This window comes from Monodon monoceros, unplaced genomic scaffold, assembly GCF_005190385.1.
Source record: "Monodon monoceros isolate NGI ecotype Baffin Bay Population unplaced genomic scaffold, NGI_Narwhal_1 Super_Scaffold_6, whole genome shotgun sequence".
In the NCBI taxonomy this organism is placed as follows: Eukaryota; Metazoa; Chordata; class Mammalia; order Artiodactyla; family Monodontidae; genus Monodon; species Monodon monoceros.
The window spans coordinates 3,411,470-3,427,052 of NW_021703783.1; the positions used below are offsets into that span (position 1 = coordinate 3,411,470).

The 15,583-nt window shown below is 54.5% G+C and overlaps 1 protein-coding gene across 4 annotated transcripts in view; it reads right to left on the reverse strand.

Moving 5' to 3' along the window:
- Nucleotides 1–14,905, reverse strand: part of TSPAN11 (tetraspanin 11) — a 65,623-nt gene extending 50,718 nt beyond the window's left edge. The window contains exons 1-3 of one of the 4 annotated variants that reach the window (XM_029204752.1): nt 14,750–14,881; nt 14,231–14,510; nt 12,184–12,316 (exon numbers count right to left, since the gene is read on the reverse strand). The gene's annotated coding sequence lies outside the window, so the exon portion shown is untranslated. Of the gene's footprint in view, nt 1–12,183; nt 12,320–14,230; nt 14,711–14,749 lie in introns of those variants that run through there. The other 3 variants (XM_029204750.1, XM_029204753.1, XM_029204751.1) reach the window with 3 other exon arrangements.
- Between the last annotated feature and the right edge of the window lie 678 nt (nt 14,906–15,583).

The window sequence follows — 15,583 nt, forward strand, 5'->3', positions numbered from 1 at the left end:
AACGTGAGTAGAAATGCTACGTCCAAGCCTGAGCCTTAAAATACTGCCCCTGCACATCTCCACCATCTTCCCCCCTCCCAAGAACTGGGCCACAGATGTGCCTGAAACCCAGTTTCAACCACGCAGACAAGGACAGCCCCTCAGAGCAATGGTTCTTTAACTGTAGAGTCTATTAGAATCCCCTGGAAGGCTTTTACAAACACAGGTTTCTGGGCCCACCCCCGGGGCCCCACCCTGGTCATTTGCTTTTCCAACAAGCTTCCAGGGGATGCTGATTCTGCTGGTCTGGGGACCACACACTGCACTTGGGGATGGTTGAAACAGAAGATCCCTGCAGGACCTCGTGGAGCAGGACAGCCTGCCTACCCTGGACCGTTCCAAGAGAGAAAAACACATTTTGTTCTTTAAGCCACTGTCCTGTGAGGTGTCTGATACGCCCATTCAGCCTTGCCTCTAACTGAATTGTATCCTAGGGGTCACACTCTTCTCTGTATGACATCCCATTGAAAAAGAAGAAAAAAATTCTGTTCCAAGTCCACCTCTAGGGGCCGCAAATTCTTCCTTGATCGGACACACACAGAGCCAGGATGCAATCTCAGGTGTACGATTCCCAAACTAGACCACATCGCTATGCATACTCCCTCCCAGGTCTCCCATGTTCCCCTGAATCAAATTATCGCCAGATCCCCTTCTCTTCACCACCAAGGTCTGAAGCCTCACGTCCTCACCCAGTCCTTCTGCAGCCACCACGGCCCGCACAGGTGGACCAGGCTGGGGGGCAGCGGAGGCTGAGGCTGAGAGGTGAGACCCTAAACCCACCAAGGAAAATCACCGCCGCTCTGAACGGAGGCCGCAGGGTTTTAATTCTGATACACTGGGTCTCAGAAGTACCTTTAAAAAGAACAATGCACTGCTGTCAGAGGTACTTACTGCTCCCACTAAAACCAGCTTAATTATAGTGAAGAACACGGTCTATAATTTTTCCCACACTCAGAGATGGATCTATATTATAATTTCCCTGATCTTTTTGAATGAATGGATTAAGCTTTCCACCGAGAAAGAGCTGCTCTTTTCAACACCCACGTGGAGACACACGCGTGAGGCCCTGTGCAGGGGCGGGGGGCTGCTTGGCCATGACCCCCAGGGAAGGCTGGTGCTCAGCACGAGGGGGATTGGGTTGGGGAAAACGTGCGTCCTGGACCCCAGGCGAGGGACAGGCGCCGAGGGCTGTCCTCCCTTCCCGTGATTCGCAGAGAGAGATGCTAGGAATGTCTGCTAATGGACGCGGTGTGGTGTTTACAGAGGCATCGGCAGACGGGGGAGGGCAGGGCCCAGGGGATCTAATTCAGGGTGTCCCTTGCTATGCACCAGCACTTTGGGCAGGTCACTGCCCCTCTGTGTGCCTCAGTGTCTTTATCTACACAATGAGGACGCTGGTGTTCTAACAGGACATTCTTTTAAGTAAATTTTCTGGTAGAACCTCAACATATAAAACAGATAAACTGCGGCTTCTCTGGCAGAAGGGGTGTGTTAAGCCCCTTCCCCATTCAAGCTCACTTGATCACTGTCTCCCCTCCCCACTCCCCCAAAGCCCGAACCACAAAGAAACCCGCTCTAGTGCTCTCTGAGACCATGCAGGCGTGAGCTTCTTTATTCTTTAACTCCATAGCCACCCTGCACTGTCCATGGTCAGATGGGCCAGGGGAGAGCTGGCGGGGGAGGTCTAAATCCCAGGAATCTATATCATAGACCCAGAAGATATTTTTAGAACTGAAAGTGACCTCCGAGATCATCTGAGAAGTCTTTCACTTGATAGATGGTTCGGCTTGTGATGGTCCCTGTTGGCCTCAACCCCACCCTACTTTTTCTCTTTCTTTTTTTATTGTGGCAAAATACACATAACATAAACTTTACCACTGTCACCATCTTAGGTCACTTGCACAGATATATAATAAGGCCAGTGGGTGAGCAGCTCTCAGCAGGACAAAGAGGCCAGTGCTTTTAGCGTCCCTAGTTTCAGACTGGAGGGCACGCCAGCCAGTCTGAAATACAAATCCACCCCCTCATCCACTCCCTGTGCTGCTCCCCCGTCTCCCAGACAGCGTGGCAGGTCGTCCTGCCCAGGCTCCTAGTGCCGGGCCCCCCAGGAGCACGTCCTAGTTTGGGGCCTGCCGGGTCGGTTCACTATGTGGGCTGCTCTCCAGTTCTGGCCGTGGCATCAGGCTTCGCTGATTCGTGCCCAGCTGATGGTGAGAGCATCTCCGCCAGGAGGCTTCTGCTCTGCTCTGCTCTGTGCCCTCGGCTTGGGCCTGGGGACCCCGGGTCAGGAGGACTGGCCCCTTCTCTCCCCCCAAGGTGGCTCCCAGTGCATCTGACTCACACTGTCCAGGCCCTGGACTCAGCCAGGGAGCCTGAGCCTGGGCTGGGTCTTTGGAAGCTGCACCGGGACCTTGGGGGCTGAGGCCATGTGACCAGGGCTGGGCAAAAAGGCTGCCAACCACACACAGGCCCAGAGGAGGCGGTGGCCAGAGATGCCAGCCAGGCGGTTCTGCTCCAGCCCCTCTGGCACAGGGTTAGGCTGGAAGCATCGGAAGCAGGTCTTCCCATCACTCCGCCATCCACCCATTGGTGGTCCAGCCGACACCCAGGTGCTAGTGCCTTGTAGAAATCATAGAAGGTTGGAAGGGCTGGGTGAACATGACCCTGAGAGTGGAGGGAACCCACCCACAGCCCTCCAGTGAGCCTGGCAGAAGTGGGGGACAGTCTGGGCCTGTCGGCCTCCCAAGCTTGGATTCGGGGCTCACAATGGAGCTAGAGGAACTGGGGGTGATGCTGTTCTTAGAGACCAGGGTGCACTTCCTCCGTTGTGGGTATTGAGCAGGGAAGGGGGTAAGACACGCTCCTCGCAGTCTAGAGCAGCGGTCTTCAACCCCCCGGGGCTGTGGCCTGTTAGGAACCGGGCCGCACAGCGGGAGGTGAGCGGCGGGCGGGCGGGCGAGCGAAGCGTCACCTGCCGCTCCCCACTGCTCACATCACCGCCTGAACCGTCCACCTGCTGCTCCCCACCGCTTGCATCACCACCTGAACCGTCCACCTGCCACTCCCCACCGCTCGCATCACCACCTGAACTGTCCACCTGCCGCTCCCCACCGCTCGCATCACCGCCTGAACCATCCACCAGCCCCCCGACCCCCACCCGGCCATGGAAAAACTGCCTTCCATGAAACCAGTCCCTGGTGCCAAAAAGGTTGGGGACCACCGGTCCAGATGCTGCAGGAAACAATCGGGGCCCATTAACAATGGTCCCAGCCCTCAGACTCAACAAGGACTTGCCACCAGGCTTGACTCGGGGACCCAAGTCCCCTGACATGGACGCCCTGATGACAGTGCTACCCCCGCCCCCAGCATGGTTCTCTGATGTTTGGTTTGGGCTTTCACATACACGGAGGGAAAATTAACGTCACCCGTACCAGCTGTGTGACCTTGGGTAGGTCACCCAAGTACCTGGGCCAGTCTCCCCCTCCGCCCTCCAGGGGTAAGAGGGTGCGGACCTCCGAGAGAGTGACCGTGAAGGCCAGGAAGTGTGGGTGAAGCGCAGCTTGCCCCTCCCCCCCATCACACCAGCAGCAGCAGTGCCTCCATCGAGGGGACGATCGATGGCGGTCTGAAGGCTTTGTGGCTCTAAGGGACTAGCCAGGCTGCAGGCGGGATGCTCTGGCGGGCAGGAGGGGCCCTGTAGAAGCCTATTATCACAGTGCACGTGACTTTGGCTTACGGACATTCACAACCTGCTCCTGGGAGTCAGAAAGGCACAGACACTCCTTTCCAGGAATCGGGAAATTAAAAAAAAAAAAAAAAAGCCCAAATGACACAAAAACTCATCTCTGTTCCCAGAGATGATTGGTACAATTTCTCATTTGCTTTCAAAACAGTGCCTGTCTTGTCTCTGGAGCAGGACACTGTGGCTGAGAAGTAAGCCTGAAAGACCATTCCTTCCAAGGAGCTATAACGTGGAGGCCCCTGAAACTGTATGGGAAAATGTTACTATTTACGTGCTGGGGTCCCATAGGTTTTAGCACATCCCCAAAGGGGTTTATGACTTTGCTCCACAAAAAGGTTAAGGTTCCTTCTTTGGGTAGGTACAGATAAGACCTGAACTATGAACTCCTACGGGACGGGCTGTGTCTTAGACACAGGCTCAGAGACCCCGTTGGCCGCAAGGATGCAGCAGAGGCCAAGCTGGGGAGGAAGCCAGGTGTCCCAGGGTATCCAGACCCCACTTCAACTTGCTTTCTGCCAGACACACGGATGGTGTATCTATGTGCGTGTGTGTGCAAGGCTGCGGGAGAGGGCGTTCATGCATCCAATTCTAAACTCCAATTTTCACTTTGGGTCTTGGATGTAAATCTGCTAGGTCTTAAGTCCAGGAGATGATGTAATTTATCAAAGACAGTTTGGAAGCTGCTAAGCTCCCTGATAAATAAGCCATGTTTCTTCATCCCAGGTCTGTGAAAACATATTTTTTACGGACTTAGAAACCTCCCCCCACCTTGGAAAGTATTAGAATCTTCCCCCTGCAGGAGAGCCAAGCATACAGAAACTTGTCTTTTTAGAGATACTTGACCTTTCTGGGCAAGGAAATAATGTACTCACATGGCAACTAACCAGCAACCCCCGCACTGTTACCCTAATTCTTTCAAAAAAAGAACTGTAGTTCCATGAGTTCCAGAGGGAGGATGTTATAGAAACGGACTTGGCATCAGAACATCCTAGCTATTGCCCACATCGGCTCCCTAATCGGGTACCAATTACATCATCACCAGGAGCATCACTACCCATTGTTCCCAAGGTTTGGAAAGCTGCCTGCATGTCCCAGGTCTAGAAGGTGGAGAAGAGACTTCTTAGACACCAGTTCACCCTCACGTGTTGGCCAGGGAGGCCCAGAGGGTGGAGGCCGTTTCTCCACTCTCACCAGGTAAGAGCTGGGACTCAAACCCATATCTCTGGTCCTCAGTCCTAGTTTGAGGGTTGTGGGGAGCTGCAGACTCACAGCGCTGCCCCACGGTCATGACCTCTGAGCTCTTGCTGCCTCTGGTCATAACCAAGGCCACCAACACCAGGACAGCAGGAGCTAAGGAGCGTATAGTGCCCTGGAGATGCGAAAACTCTAAAAGGATGCCTTGTTACTACTGATAGCGATGATAGTATGTAATATGTAAAATCTGTCTATCAATTTAGCTGCTAATTTTCCAAATGACGAAGGAGGAATTTAAGAACCCAGCCAGCTCTGTGGGGAGCAACTGCATTTTTGACAACCCAGATGGAATCTTTATCTCTGGATGCTCGTGTGCCTCTGGCCCTTGAATTCTTTCTAAGATGGCACATCGGCAATCCAGCCTTTGGGTGGACTCACACACTTCCAAGGACACCCAGGACACTGGGCAAGGCTTGGGAGAACTGGGAATAACTGCTTTACATGTTCACAGGCTCACCAGCTTAGATTTACTGAAATGCCACATCATGCCTGATTGTGGGCAAGCTTCCCCTCCACTTCCACCGATCTTGAGGCCAGACATCCCCGGGTTTGTTAGCTGCGGGATTTGGGGAAAGTCTTTAACCTCTCTGTGCCTCAACATTCACAACTATAAAATGGGGATAAGAGCACTGCGATGATTGTAGGAGATAATGTATGTTAAAACCTCACACAGTGCCTGGCACATAGCAGGACATCAGTAGGTTCTAATCCCTGTGACATTTTTATAAATGCCCCATGGGCTACATTGTTGGAGGGCCAGCAGTTGGGGCGAAGTATCCTGGGGGGATCTGCCTTCCCTTGAGGGAGTGGTTGGGAGAACAGAATTCACCCTCAGTTATGAGGTGATGGTCAGCAATACAGCCTTCCGACTTCCCAGGCGTGTATAATGTTTATTTAAATGATTTCAAGATAGTTCAGAAGTGTGCTTAAATCCCTGCATTTACCAAATGGGTACCTTCTGTAAGTTAATGTACTAAAAGACAATCATATATGTAGTAATGGAAAATAGAGCCCAAAGCTAAAATTGCTATTTATGGTATTTGTTAAGGATAACATGATTGTTGTAGGTGGTAGTGTTATTCTAGTCCCAAGCTCTGCTTCCTGCAACCATTTCACCTCCCAGGGCCTTGGTTGTGTACAAAATAACAACTACAGTTATGTCCAGCCTTGAAATAACCTTCGAGGCCTTGCTATCCCCTCCTGCTGGCTTCCTCCTGTCTTGCCTTCTCCACCTAACCATCCCTGACGTTCACCTGCAAACAGGAAGGTTTAGGTTTGAAAGGCCAAGCCGAAGAGCAGTGGTCTCAAACTTGAGGTGCATCAGAATCCCCTGGGGGGCTGGTTAAAACGCAGTTTGCTCCCCACCTCCCCCCAAGGGTTCCTGAGTGGGCAGGTCAGGTGAGGTCCAGAATTTTGCATTTCTAACCAGCTGGGGGATGTTGACACTGCAGACACTGCAGGTCGAAGACCTCGCTTTGAGAATTACTGCCTTAGGGCAGTGATTTTCAACCTTAGCTGCACTAGGACACCCTCCCCACCCCTCCCGCCAAGGAATGTAAAAAAACCCCATTCCGAGGCTTCACCCCAGATGAACTCGGTGGGGATCTCAGAGGGGTGCAGCCCAGAGACCCTGGTTCAGAGGCTAAGCTTCCCTCCAGCCACGGTGCCCACATCCAGAGCCCTGGGTGCACTGAGCTGTCCATGATCACAGCCTGGGGCTGATGGCTATGGCCCAGCAAACCGTTTTTTGCACGGGACCAGTTCAAATATTTCAGGCTTTGCGGGTCTCTGGCCTCTGCTGTATGTTCTTCTTTGTTGGTTGTTTCAGCCCTTTAAAAAGGTAAAAATCAGGGCTTCCCTGGTGGCGCAGTGGTTGGGGGTCCGCCTGCCGATGCAGGGGACTCGGGTTCGTGCCCCGGTCCGGGAGGATCCCACATCCCGTGGAGCGGCTGCGCCCGTGGGCCATGGCCGCTGAACCTGCGCGTCCGGAGCCTGTGCTCCGCAACGGGAGAGGCCACGACAGTGAGAGGCCTGCATACCGCAAAAAAAAAAAAAAAAGGTAAAAGTCATCCTCAGCTTGCAGGTCATCCAAAAACAGTTTGCAGGGCCCCGGAGGACAGCGCGTTATGCAATTATTAAACCTAATGACGGAAACAGCAACTCACAATCAGCATTAATCATACAGTAAATTAAAACCAAGGCAGAAGGCAGACCGATTCAAAGGAACTAAAGGTACGATGTAAACATGGTTTCTCCCGCTAATCTTTTACTTATCATCACTGTTTCTTTCTAACCCAGTTTTCCTTTCTACGTTAAAAAGGGAGGGAGGGTGGTAGAGGCAGGACAGGAATAAAGATGCAGACGTAGAGAATGGACTTGAGGACACGGGGAGGGGAAGGGGAAGCTGGGACGAAGTGAGAGAGTGGCATGGACATATATACACTACCAAGCGTAAAACAGACAGCTAGTGGGAAGCAGCCGCATAGCACATGGAGATCAGCTCGGTGCTTTGTGACCACCTAGAGGGGTGGGATAGGGAGGGTGGGAGGCAGGGAGACGCAAAAGGGAGGGGATATGGGGATATATGTGTATGTACAGCTGATTCACTTTGTTATACAGCAGAAACTAACACACCACTGTAAAGCAGTGACACTCCAAAAAAGATGTTAAAAAAAGGGGTGCGGGTGGGCTTCCTTCCACCCTCCTCCAGCTCACGGTACCAGTACCTGCTTCCTAGAACTTGCTTGGAACTTTCGGTTTCCAGCAACTTAAAAGCCCTCAGCGACGTGCTCAGAGCTGTCAGAAAGTGCAAACTGCTTTCTGAGTATTTCATTCTCTCCCAGGGCTCCTAGTTCTAACTTCCTGTCTCACCCTCTCTGCCCACAGACAGAGGAGTTTCTTTCTTCTGGAATAAAATTCCTGGCTTCCCTAAGCCTCTGTGTGTGCAAAACCCACTCCAAACTGTGGAGTCACGTGGCACCTGCACGTGGCCCCTTCTCCCCCTCCCCCTCCTCTCCAACCCTGAGAGTCCTGGGTCCCTGGTCACTAGGCCACTCCCTCCTCTGTCCCAACCTATCTGCTCAGTTTGGGCATAAAAATAATCGTACCCGGAGCAGCTGGCGAGCGTCTCTAAACGGGCCTCAGAACTCCTAGAGGCTTTGTGCTTTCCAATCTGTTCCAGACCTCAGACGAAATGGACAACACCCACCTCTACTCCTTTCCTTTGTTCTTTTCTTCTGAACCTTTAAAAACCCCTAGAACCTGTTAGTGAATGACCTAAGTTGACTTTTAAAAAATGTAAATGATTTGAAGCAGGAGGGTGGAGGCCTGGAAAGGAAACGGCAGCCTCCAGCATTTTCCAAAGATATAAATCACTAACAGGGATCCGAGAGCACTTAACCAGCCCACTTGTTTAAAGGATTAGTTCTGCCCTAACGGGGCCACCGTCCACAACTGTGACCCACATGGGGGTCCTCGCTGGCTTCCTGGGCCAAAAACAAGTCTAGCCTCACAGGGCCCCGTGCCTGGTTTAATGCTCGGCTGTTTCATCTCAGAATTCTTTTTTTTTTTATTTTTGCGGTACGCGGGCCTCTCCCATTGCGGAGCACAGGCTCCAGACGCGCAGGCCCAGCGGCCATGGCTCACGGGCCCAGCTGCTCCGCGGCACGTGGGATCCTCCCGGACCGGGGCACGAACCCGCGTCCCCTGCATCGGCAGGCGGACTCCCAACCACTGCGCCACCAGGGAAGCCCCATCTCAGAATTCTTAATAATTTATCTTTGAACTTGTGTTTTGTAAGTGAAGTCTCATGGGACGGTGGGCATGAATGTGAGCTGGGGAGATACACACAGTATATGGACCCACTGTTCCTTGATGCCGCATTTGACCTGGTGTTCCTGATGCCCCAGGAGCACAGAATCCCAGGGCATCCTTGATGCGCGGGGTTCAGAAAGCCTCAGAGAGAGTACAGGTAAGGAGTCACATCCACGACAGAGCAGCCCGGGAGGCCAGGCTCCCTGCTGGAACCAGAGCTTGAATCAAAGCCGACAGAAAGCTGTGCATTCTGAGAAACGCCAACAACCAAGGGCCATCCTGGGATAGCCTGTCTTTCCCGATTTCTGCTACCTCCTGCATTACTCACCCACTTACACTGAAAATGATGACACAGGAGGAAAAGAAGGACAGACTTTTCCTTTTCCCTTCTGCTCCTCCTTTACCACTAGGCCAAAGGTGGTGTGTGTTGATGGAATGTGTGTGTATCAAGAAGTGAAACAAAAACACCTGAGTTAGTTTCGTGCCCCATGTCTACTGTCCTGGTAGGAACAAAATACACGTGCACATACGAGCTGTGAAATAGGAATCGTGTCCTTTTGGTGATTCAACGCATGAGTGAAATGCGCATCTATTTACATTTAAAACAGGCGTTGCACAATATAAAGGCGAATGTAAAATTCATGCAAGTCATTCAAAATTTTAATTTTTCTTTACTTACAATGTCATTAAAAAGCAAGTTAAAAAAACCACATCATGACAAGTCAATAAAGAGGCCATGGAAGAAAGGAAAAAGCTTTGTATTTTAGGACCTATAGGCACTTTTTCCTGCTTTTTGAGTTAAGGGCGCAGGCGTAGGGATTTCTCTTTCAGGCACAGACTTAGGCATGGCTGAGGAGTGCTTCTGAAATATCCGCCCAGTGGACATTTACTGAACCCCTACTGCTCGCCCAGCTTCGTGCTGGTTGCCAGGAAAAGAAAGTCAATTTCCACCCTCCAGTAGGGGTGAGGTATATCATTCTGAAACCCGGGTATGGGACATTGTTTTCCAAACGTCAGACCCCTCGTACGTGTCTAGTAAAGGGGATTCTGAGAGGGAAATCTCTTTACGATATTTCATGAAACTTGGGCTTTTACCTGTCAAAAATGCTTCAGAGTTCAGCTACCACTCTACACGGTCAACCAGGATAGGTAATGCTTTTTTATTAAAATTTTGCAATCGGTTCCAGACCTCAGGCAAACTGACACAAACAGCTCACTCCTGTCCTTTGTCTTTTTTCTCTTCTGAGCCTTTTAAACACACTAGAATCTGTTAGTAAATAACATAAGCTGATTCTGAAAAAATGTAAATGATACAAACCAGAAAGGTGGGCACTGGAGAGTGAATCCCTTTCAGTTTTGTGGCTCTGAATAATTTTTTCAGATGGAGAAACAAATTTTCATTTACGTTGAAATTTGGCTGATAAAAAACTTTCAAAACATGGGGTCCGTGTTTAAAAACAAGAGGAAGAATCCATAGGTCAGGACAAGGTGAGAACCACTTTGGGTTACCTCCCTCCGCCAACACACATTACCACTGGAGAGGGTCTGAGTACCCTACTCGTGATCTCAGCAGATCGGGGACCCAGCCGAGCAACTTCCCGTAACGTTTCCTCAACCTCTGTAACATCCTCAAGTCTTGAATTCTTGGTATTTGACAGCAAAGCTCCTTAAGCTTTTAAGAAGGGCCATGTGCATAGCCCCCGAGGAGGGGGGCAGTGAGCACGGATGGGAGAAGTTCTGGAATACAGCCAGCTCCTCTCACAGCCAGGTGGGGAGGGGAATGGCCCAGTTGGAAGGGCACCCAGAGGAGGTAAGGGACGGGGCTGGCCTGTGGGGGGAAGCCTCGGGGACCTGAAGCCAGGCTATGACCTAGAGACCGTCTCCTCCGCTTACAGAGCAGGAAAGATCACGGAAGGCGCTCAGGAGAAGGCAGAGTCCAGATTCCAGGCTGGACAGCTGACCACCCCAGGCTCTCTGCCCCCTGGCACTTTCCCGACCCTTCTCTGAGCTCCAGCTGTGGCCTGGGTGATACCCCCACCCCCACCCCCGCTGCAGTCTGCACTCAGCTGTTCTCGCCTCTCCTCCGGGGAGTAAGTTTCATCTCCTTCACAACTGGATGCTCGGAGGTCGGGGCTGGGTCTTTATAATTCTCAGGCCTGTGGCACACAGGGAACGTGAGAATATTGACCCCCCCACCCCGAACCCCTCTTCCCCCTCCACCACCTCTATTGGCTCTGCCCTCTGCCTGTGCCCTCTTGGAAGGTTAAAGCTTCTGGACCCAGGAACGCACAAGCGTCAGCCCAGCAGGGATGCGTACAAGAAGCAAGGTCAACCGTCAGAGGAATTAGCAGAGGGCTGTGTCCTGCACTCAGTCCCTTCTGTCCACTTCTCCCCTGTCTCTCTCCTCAACCAGCCACCTAAAACAACCCCACAAACAACTCAACCCCCTTCCCCGTCCTTGGGTGAACTACTGACGCCCAGCCCTTGGGGTTTAGCAAAGGTGGTGATGAACTGTATTCTGTGCCCCAAACCTGGGCACAGCGCCGGGCAGGGGAGTCACCCCGCCATTCACAAATGAATTGACAAGAAGCGACAAAGGAGGGATGTTTTCCGTGGCTGCTTCAATATAGGGCATGGCATGCCATCCACCTGGCTCTCCAGGCTCAGGAGTCACTCAGAGAGAAGGGCGTCCTCCACTACCAACTACTTGAGAAAAACCAGGCTGAGCAAACTACTGGGGAGAGACACGTGCATCTGGGCAGTCTGCCTGGGACACACCCAAGGGAGGATGATGGCAGACGGGAACCCCGCACAGGCAGCTCTCCAGTATCAGCGTGTCTCCTATCCACTCTGTGATGTCCACGGCTTCCTTCTGGTCCAGAACCCCGCACACCCCTTGATGCAGAATCCTCTTCACGTTAATCTTGACCCAAAGCTCAGGAAATTAAACCAGTTGCAAAAAAGCAACCATATCATGAATTCCACGGCCAAGCAGTGACGGTTGATGGGATGACAGCTCTGCGTGTCTGAACCACAGCCTCTGGTCATCCCCAGATGGCTGGGGATGCGTTACTCCCCGTCCCAGTACTGTTATTTCAACTTGGAGTTGAAAAGGCCCCATCGTCTTCGGATGCAATGGTTTTCTAGTTTTATTTTAATGGGAGGGCCCTTTCTTCAAGGGAAGTCCTATATGGAAGCCAGCCTCTAACTCACATCAGTCCCGAGCTGGGGTGTGCAGAGCCCAGGGCCCTGCCTATGGGCCCGCTCCCCCCTCACAAGCTCCCAGGAGCACAATGTGAAAGACGCGCACCCATCTCCCTTATTGAGTTACTCACTCGCTGACACAGCTTCTCCGGAGCACCTACTGGGTTCCAGGTGCGGTGAGCCAGCAGGTAACAGGAGGTCCCTCCTCGGCAAAGCTCTCAGTGTGGCTGGACGCAGCTGAGAGCGGTTCAGATGGTGCGGAGACTGCTAGGAAGGAGACAGATCAGGGCAATGTGACTGAGGCCGGGAGGTGGCCACTTTGGATAGAGGGTCACCTCCTCTCTGAGGACGTGAAATGTGAGCTGAGACCAGAACTATAATCTGGAAAGATGCTGATTCTGACCAACGAGGAAACAGACCCAGAGAGGTGAAGGGACTTTCCCCAGGTCACACAGCGGGTAGGAAGCCGAGCTGCACTGAACCCGGGTTTCCAGGGCTTCTTTACTAAGCAGTTACTACGGGCCAAGAAGCCTTGGTGACAGGTGACACCCAGGGGTGACAAACCACAACCACATCCCAGTGTCTGGGGCTGTGAGGACTCCTGACACCCTCCCTGCCCTCCTCGGCAGGTACAGCGCTGGTTCTAGAGGATGCCCTGTGACCAGAAGATGGAACCCTGAGGCTGGTGATCAGGGACAGAGAGCTCCCTCCTCTGCCATCTCCCTGGCCTGAACTGTGGCCTGACTGCTTCTGGTGGTGGTGATAAGCAGAGAAAAGCCAGCCGGTGGGTGTGAAGGTCCCAGCCCACCTGGAGGAGGGTCTCTGCACAGCTGAGCTGCTCCAGGGCTATGATTTGAAGACCTGCCAAGCCGGCTGTCCTCTTGTGCTGTGGAAGCATCCACACCAAAGGGACAGCACCAGGCAGGCCTGTGAATACCTCACACTCCAAGAGATTGAGGCCTGGCACCGGGCAGACACTCCTATCTCTGGAATATTCTAGGGAGCGGCGTGAAGACAGCTCCTGCTGCAGCCCACAAACCTGGCCCCCGAGGCATTCCCCAAAGCCCGATCGGCGCGCCCGTGGGCCTGGCCTTCACCCTTTGTCCCTGGAGCCTCCCCGCTGTCAAAGCACTTTGCTTAGCTAACTTGAGCCTCCAGACACCTCCCGAGGTGGGCAGGACAGCAGTCATTAGTCCCATTTTGCACACGAAGCAACTGAGTCCCAGGGGGACAGGTGCAGGGAACACGCTACTGCCGTGGTGACCCTCCACCAAGTTCTGGTTCAAACCCAGGTCTCCAACTCCACCTCTAATCCAGCTGCCCACAGCTAACCACAGACCACCCGCTCCGGCCGAATACCACCCAGGTCTCTCCCCACACGGCCACCTACCCTAGGCCCTAGGGTGCACTTGGGGTTTTTCCAGGAGCTCCCTTTTCTCTCCACGCCACCCTGCCCCACAGTGGGTGCCCATGTGCTGAGACGGCCAGAACTCACCCCCGCACCCTCGGCAACTGAAACCCAGCTCGAGATGCCCCTTTCATATTTCCAGCCAAGTCATGTGTGTGAACGTACAGCTGGTGAAAACAATACACCTAGAACCTTCCACACCTTCTGTCCTTCCATACCAAGCCAGCCAGCTGCAGGCACAGGGAGGACACACAGGTGACAGGGCCTGCAGAGCCGGGTTCCCCCAAATGCACAGATGGGCCCGTGAAACTTGTGGACCACCCTGGCAGGCAGACGGACCCACCGAGAACGATCCTGTGCTCGCACAGGAGACACGCCAGCTGCCAACACCGGGCAAGGCCTTGCCGGGGGTACGGAACCAAGGGCTGTACCCATTCTAGTTAGGATGGCTCTGGGCCTGTCACCTCGGGCCCGTGCATAAGAGCCACCAGAAGTCCGGGTGGACAAAGAGAATGACGTTTGGAGGAGGGACAGACGCGCACTGAGGTCCCGAGCTCCCTCCCGAGACACTAAGCGCAGACGGGCAGTCTCCGGAGGACGGATGGGAACACGGCAGCCAGCGGTGCGTGCTCGCCCCATCCTGCCCCCATCCTCCCGGGAGTCGGCTGCCCGGGCCCGCCGGGCCGCGCTCGGCCACGCAACTCCCAGCCCCTCCCGCGGGAGTCCCGAGCGGCCGCCGGGCCCCCGCCCGCGCCCCCGCCCGCACTCACCGGTTGCGGGCTCCGCAGCGAAGGCCGCCGGCGCCGGGGCGGGGCTGCAGGGCCAGCGGGTGAGGACCGCAGCCGTGCTCAGCCCCGCGCTCGCTCTGCACTTCCTGCGGCCGCGCCCCGCCTCCTGAGCGCCCACCCCCGGCCCCTCCAATACCCGGGCTCCTTCTCCCACCGCCCCGCCGGCCGCCCGTCTTTGTTAGGGGTTGGCCTTTCTCCCGTTCGGAGCGCACGAAGCGAATCCAGTCCGAGTCAGGGTAGCTGTGCAGTGGCCCCAGGGTCCCTGCGAGGGGGGTGGGGGATGGATGGATGGATGGATGGGTGGATGGATGGAAGTCGGGCGGCTTGCAGACACCCTACCCGGGCCTCCCGGAGGTCTCCCTGTCCCCCAAGTGGGCCCCTAGTGGGGCGTGAAACCCCTCAGGGTAGCTGGCCGTGGGGGTGTGCGGGGACTCTAAAGACCGGCCCGTGTGATCACAAAGAGCCTCCCCTTCCTCCCCGCTTCCCCCCAGACCCACGTACACAAGGAAGACCCCATCCCAGCCCTGTCCTTCTGAGAGTCCTGTGGGCCGTCAGCTTTCCATTTCCTGGGCTCTGGGAGTCAAGGTCCCCTCCCGGACTGGAGAAAAAAGCAAGAGTCGACACAGCCCATCTGTCCCGCCCTGGCCCAGAGCAGGGGCAAAGCTGCCTGAACTGGATCCAACCGGTGGGGCCTCACGGTTCCTGTTACTTGCCAAAGCAGCAGAGGCTTGAGCTTACCCAACCGTGGTCTTTTCAAATTTGAGCACAGAGAGCGCCGTTACCCATTTACCAGGCTGTTGGTCCAGGGCTGACAGCCATCCTCCCCGCACCTCGGGCTGTGAAAGGGGGACAGAGGGGAGGTGGGATGGGGGCCTCTGAGGGAGGTGACGGCAATAGTCCCTGGGGAGGAAGCACTGAAATGGGGGATGACTGGGGAAGAGGCAGCAGAGGCGGGTCTACAGAGCTGCTTGGGGTGAGGGGCTCAGGAAGGAGGCCTTTGGGCCGCTGGGGGAGAGGGAGACAACAGGAGCACGGAGAAGCTGAGATGAAGGACGAGTGTAGACCAGGCAGGGCAGGCCGGACTGAGGGCAGAACCCGGTCTAAGCAGGGGAAGGGTGGGTGAAAGAAACTGCCCCGGTTGGCGGGGGTCTGTGCAGTGCCTGGTGCCACATCACGGAGGAGAGGGCAGGTCCTGCAGGGGCCCAGCTCCAGGGGTGCTGAAGAGGAGGGCGCCCAAGGAAACGGGGCTAGACTCGGCGATGAGGCGCTCCTCAGGGGCTTCTGAGAGGGTCCCTTCAGTGGGGGCAGGATGAGCCGGGTCCCCCCTCCTTGGGG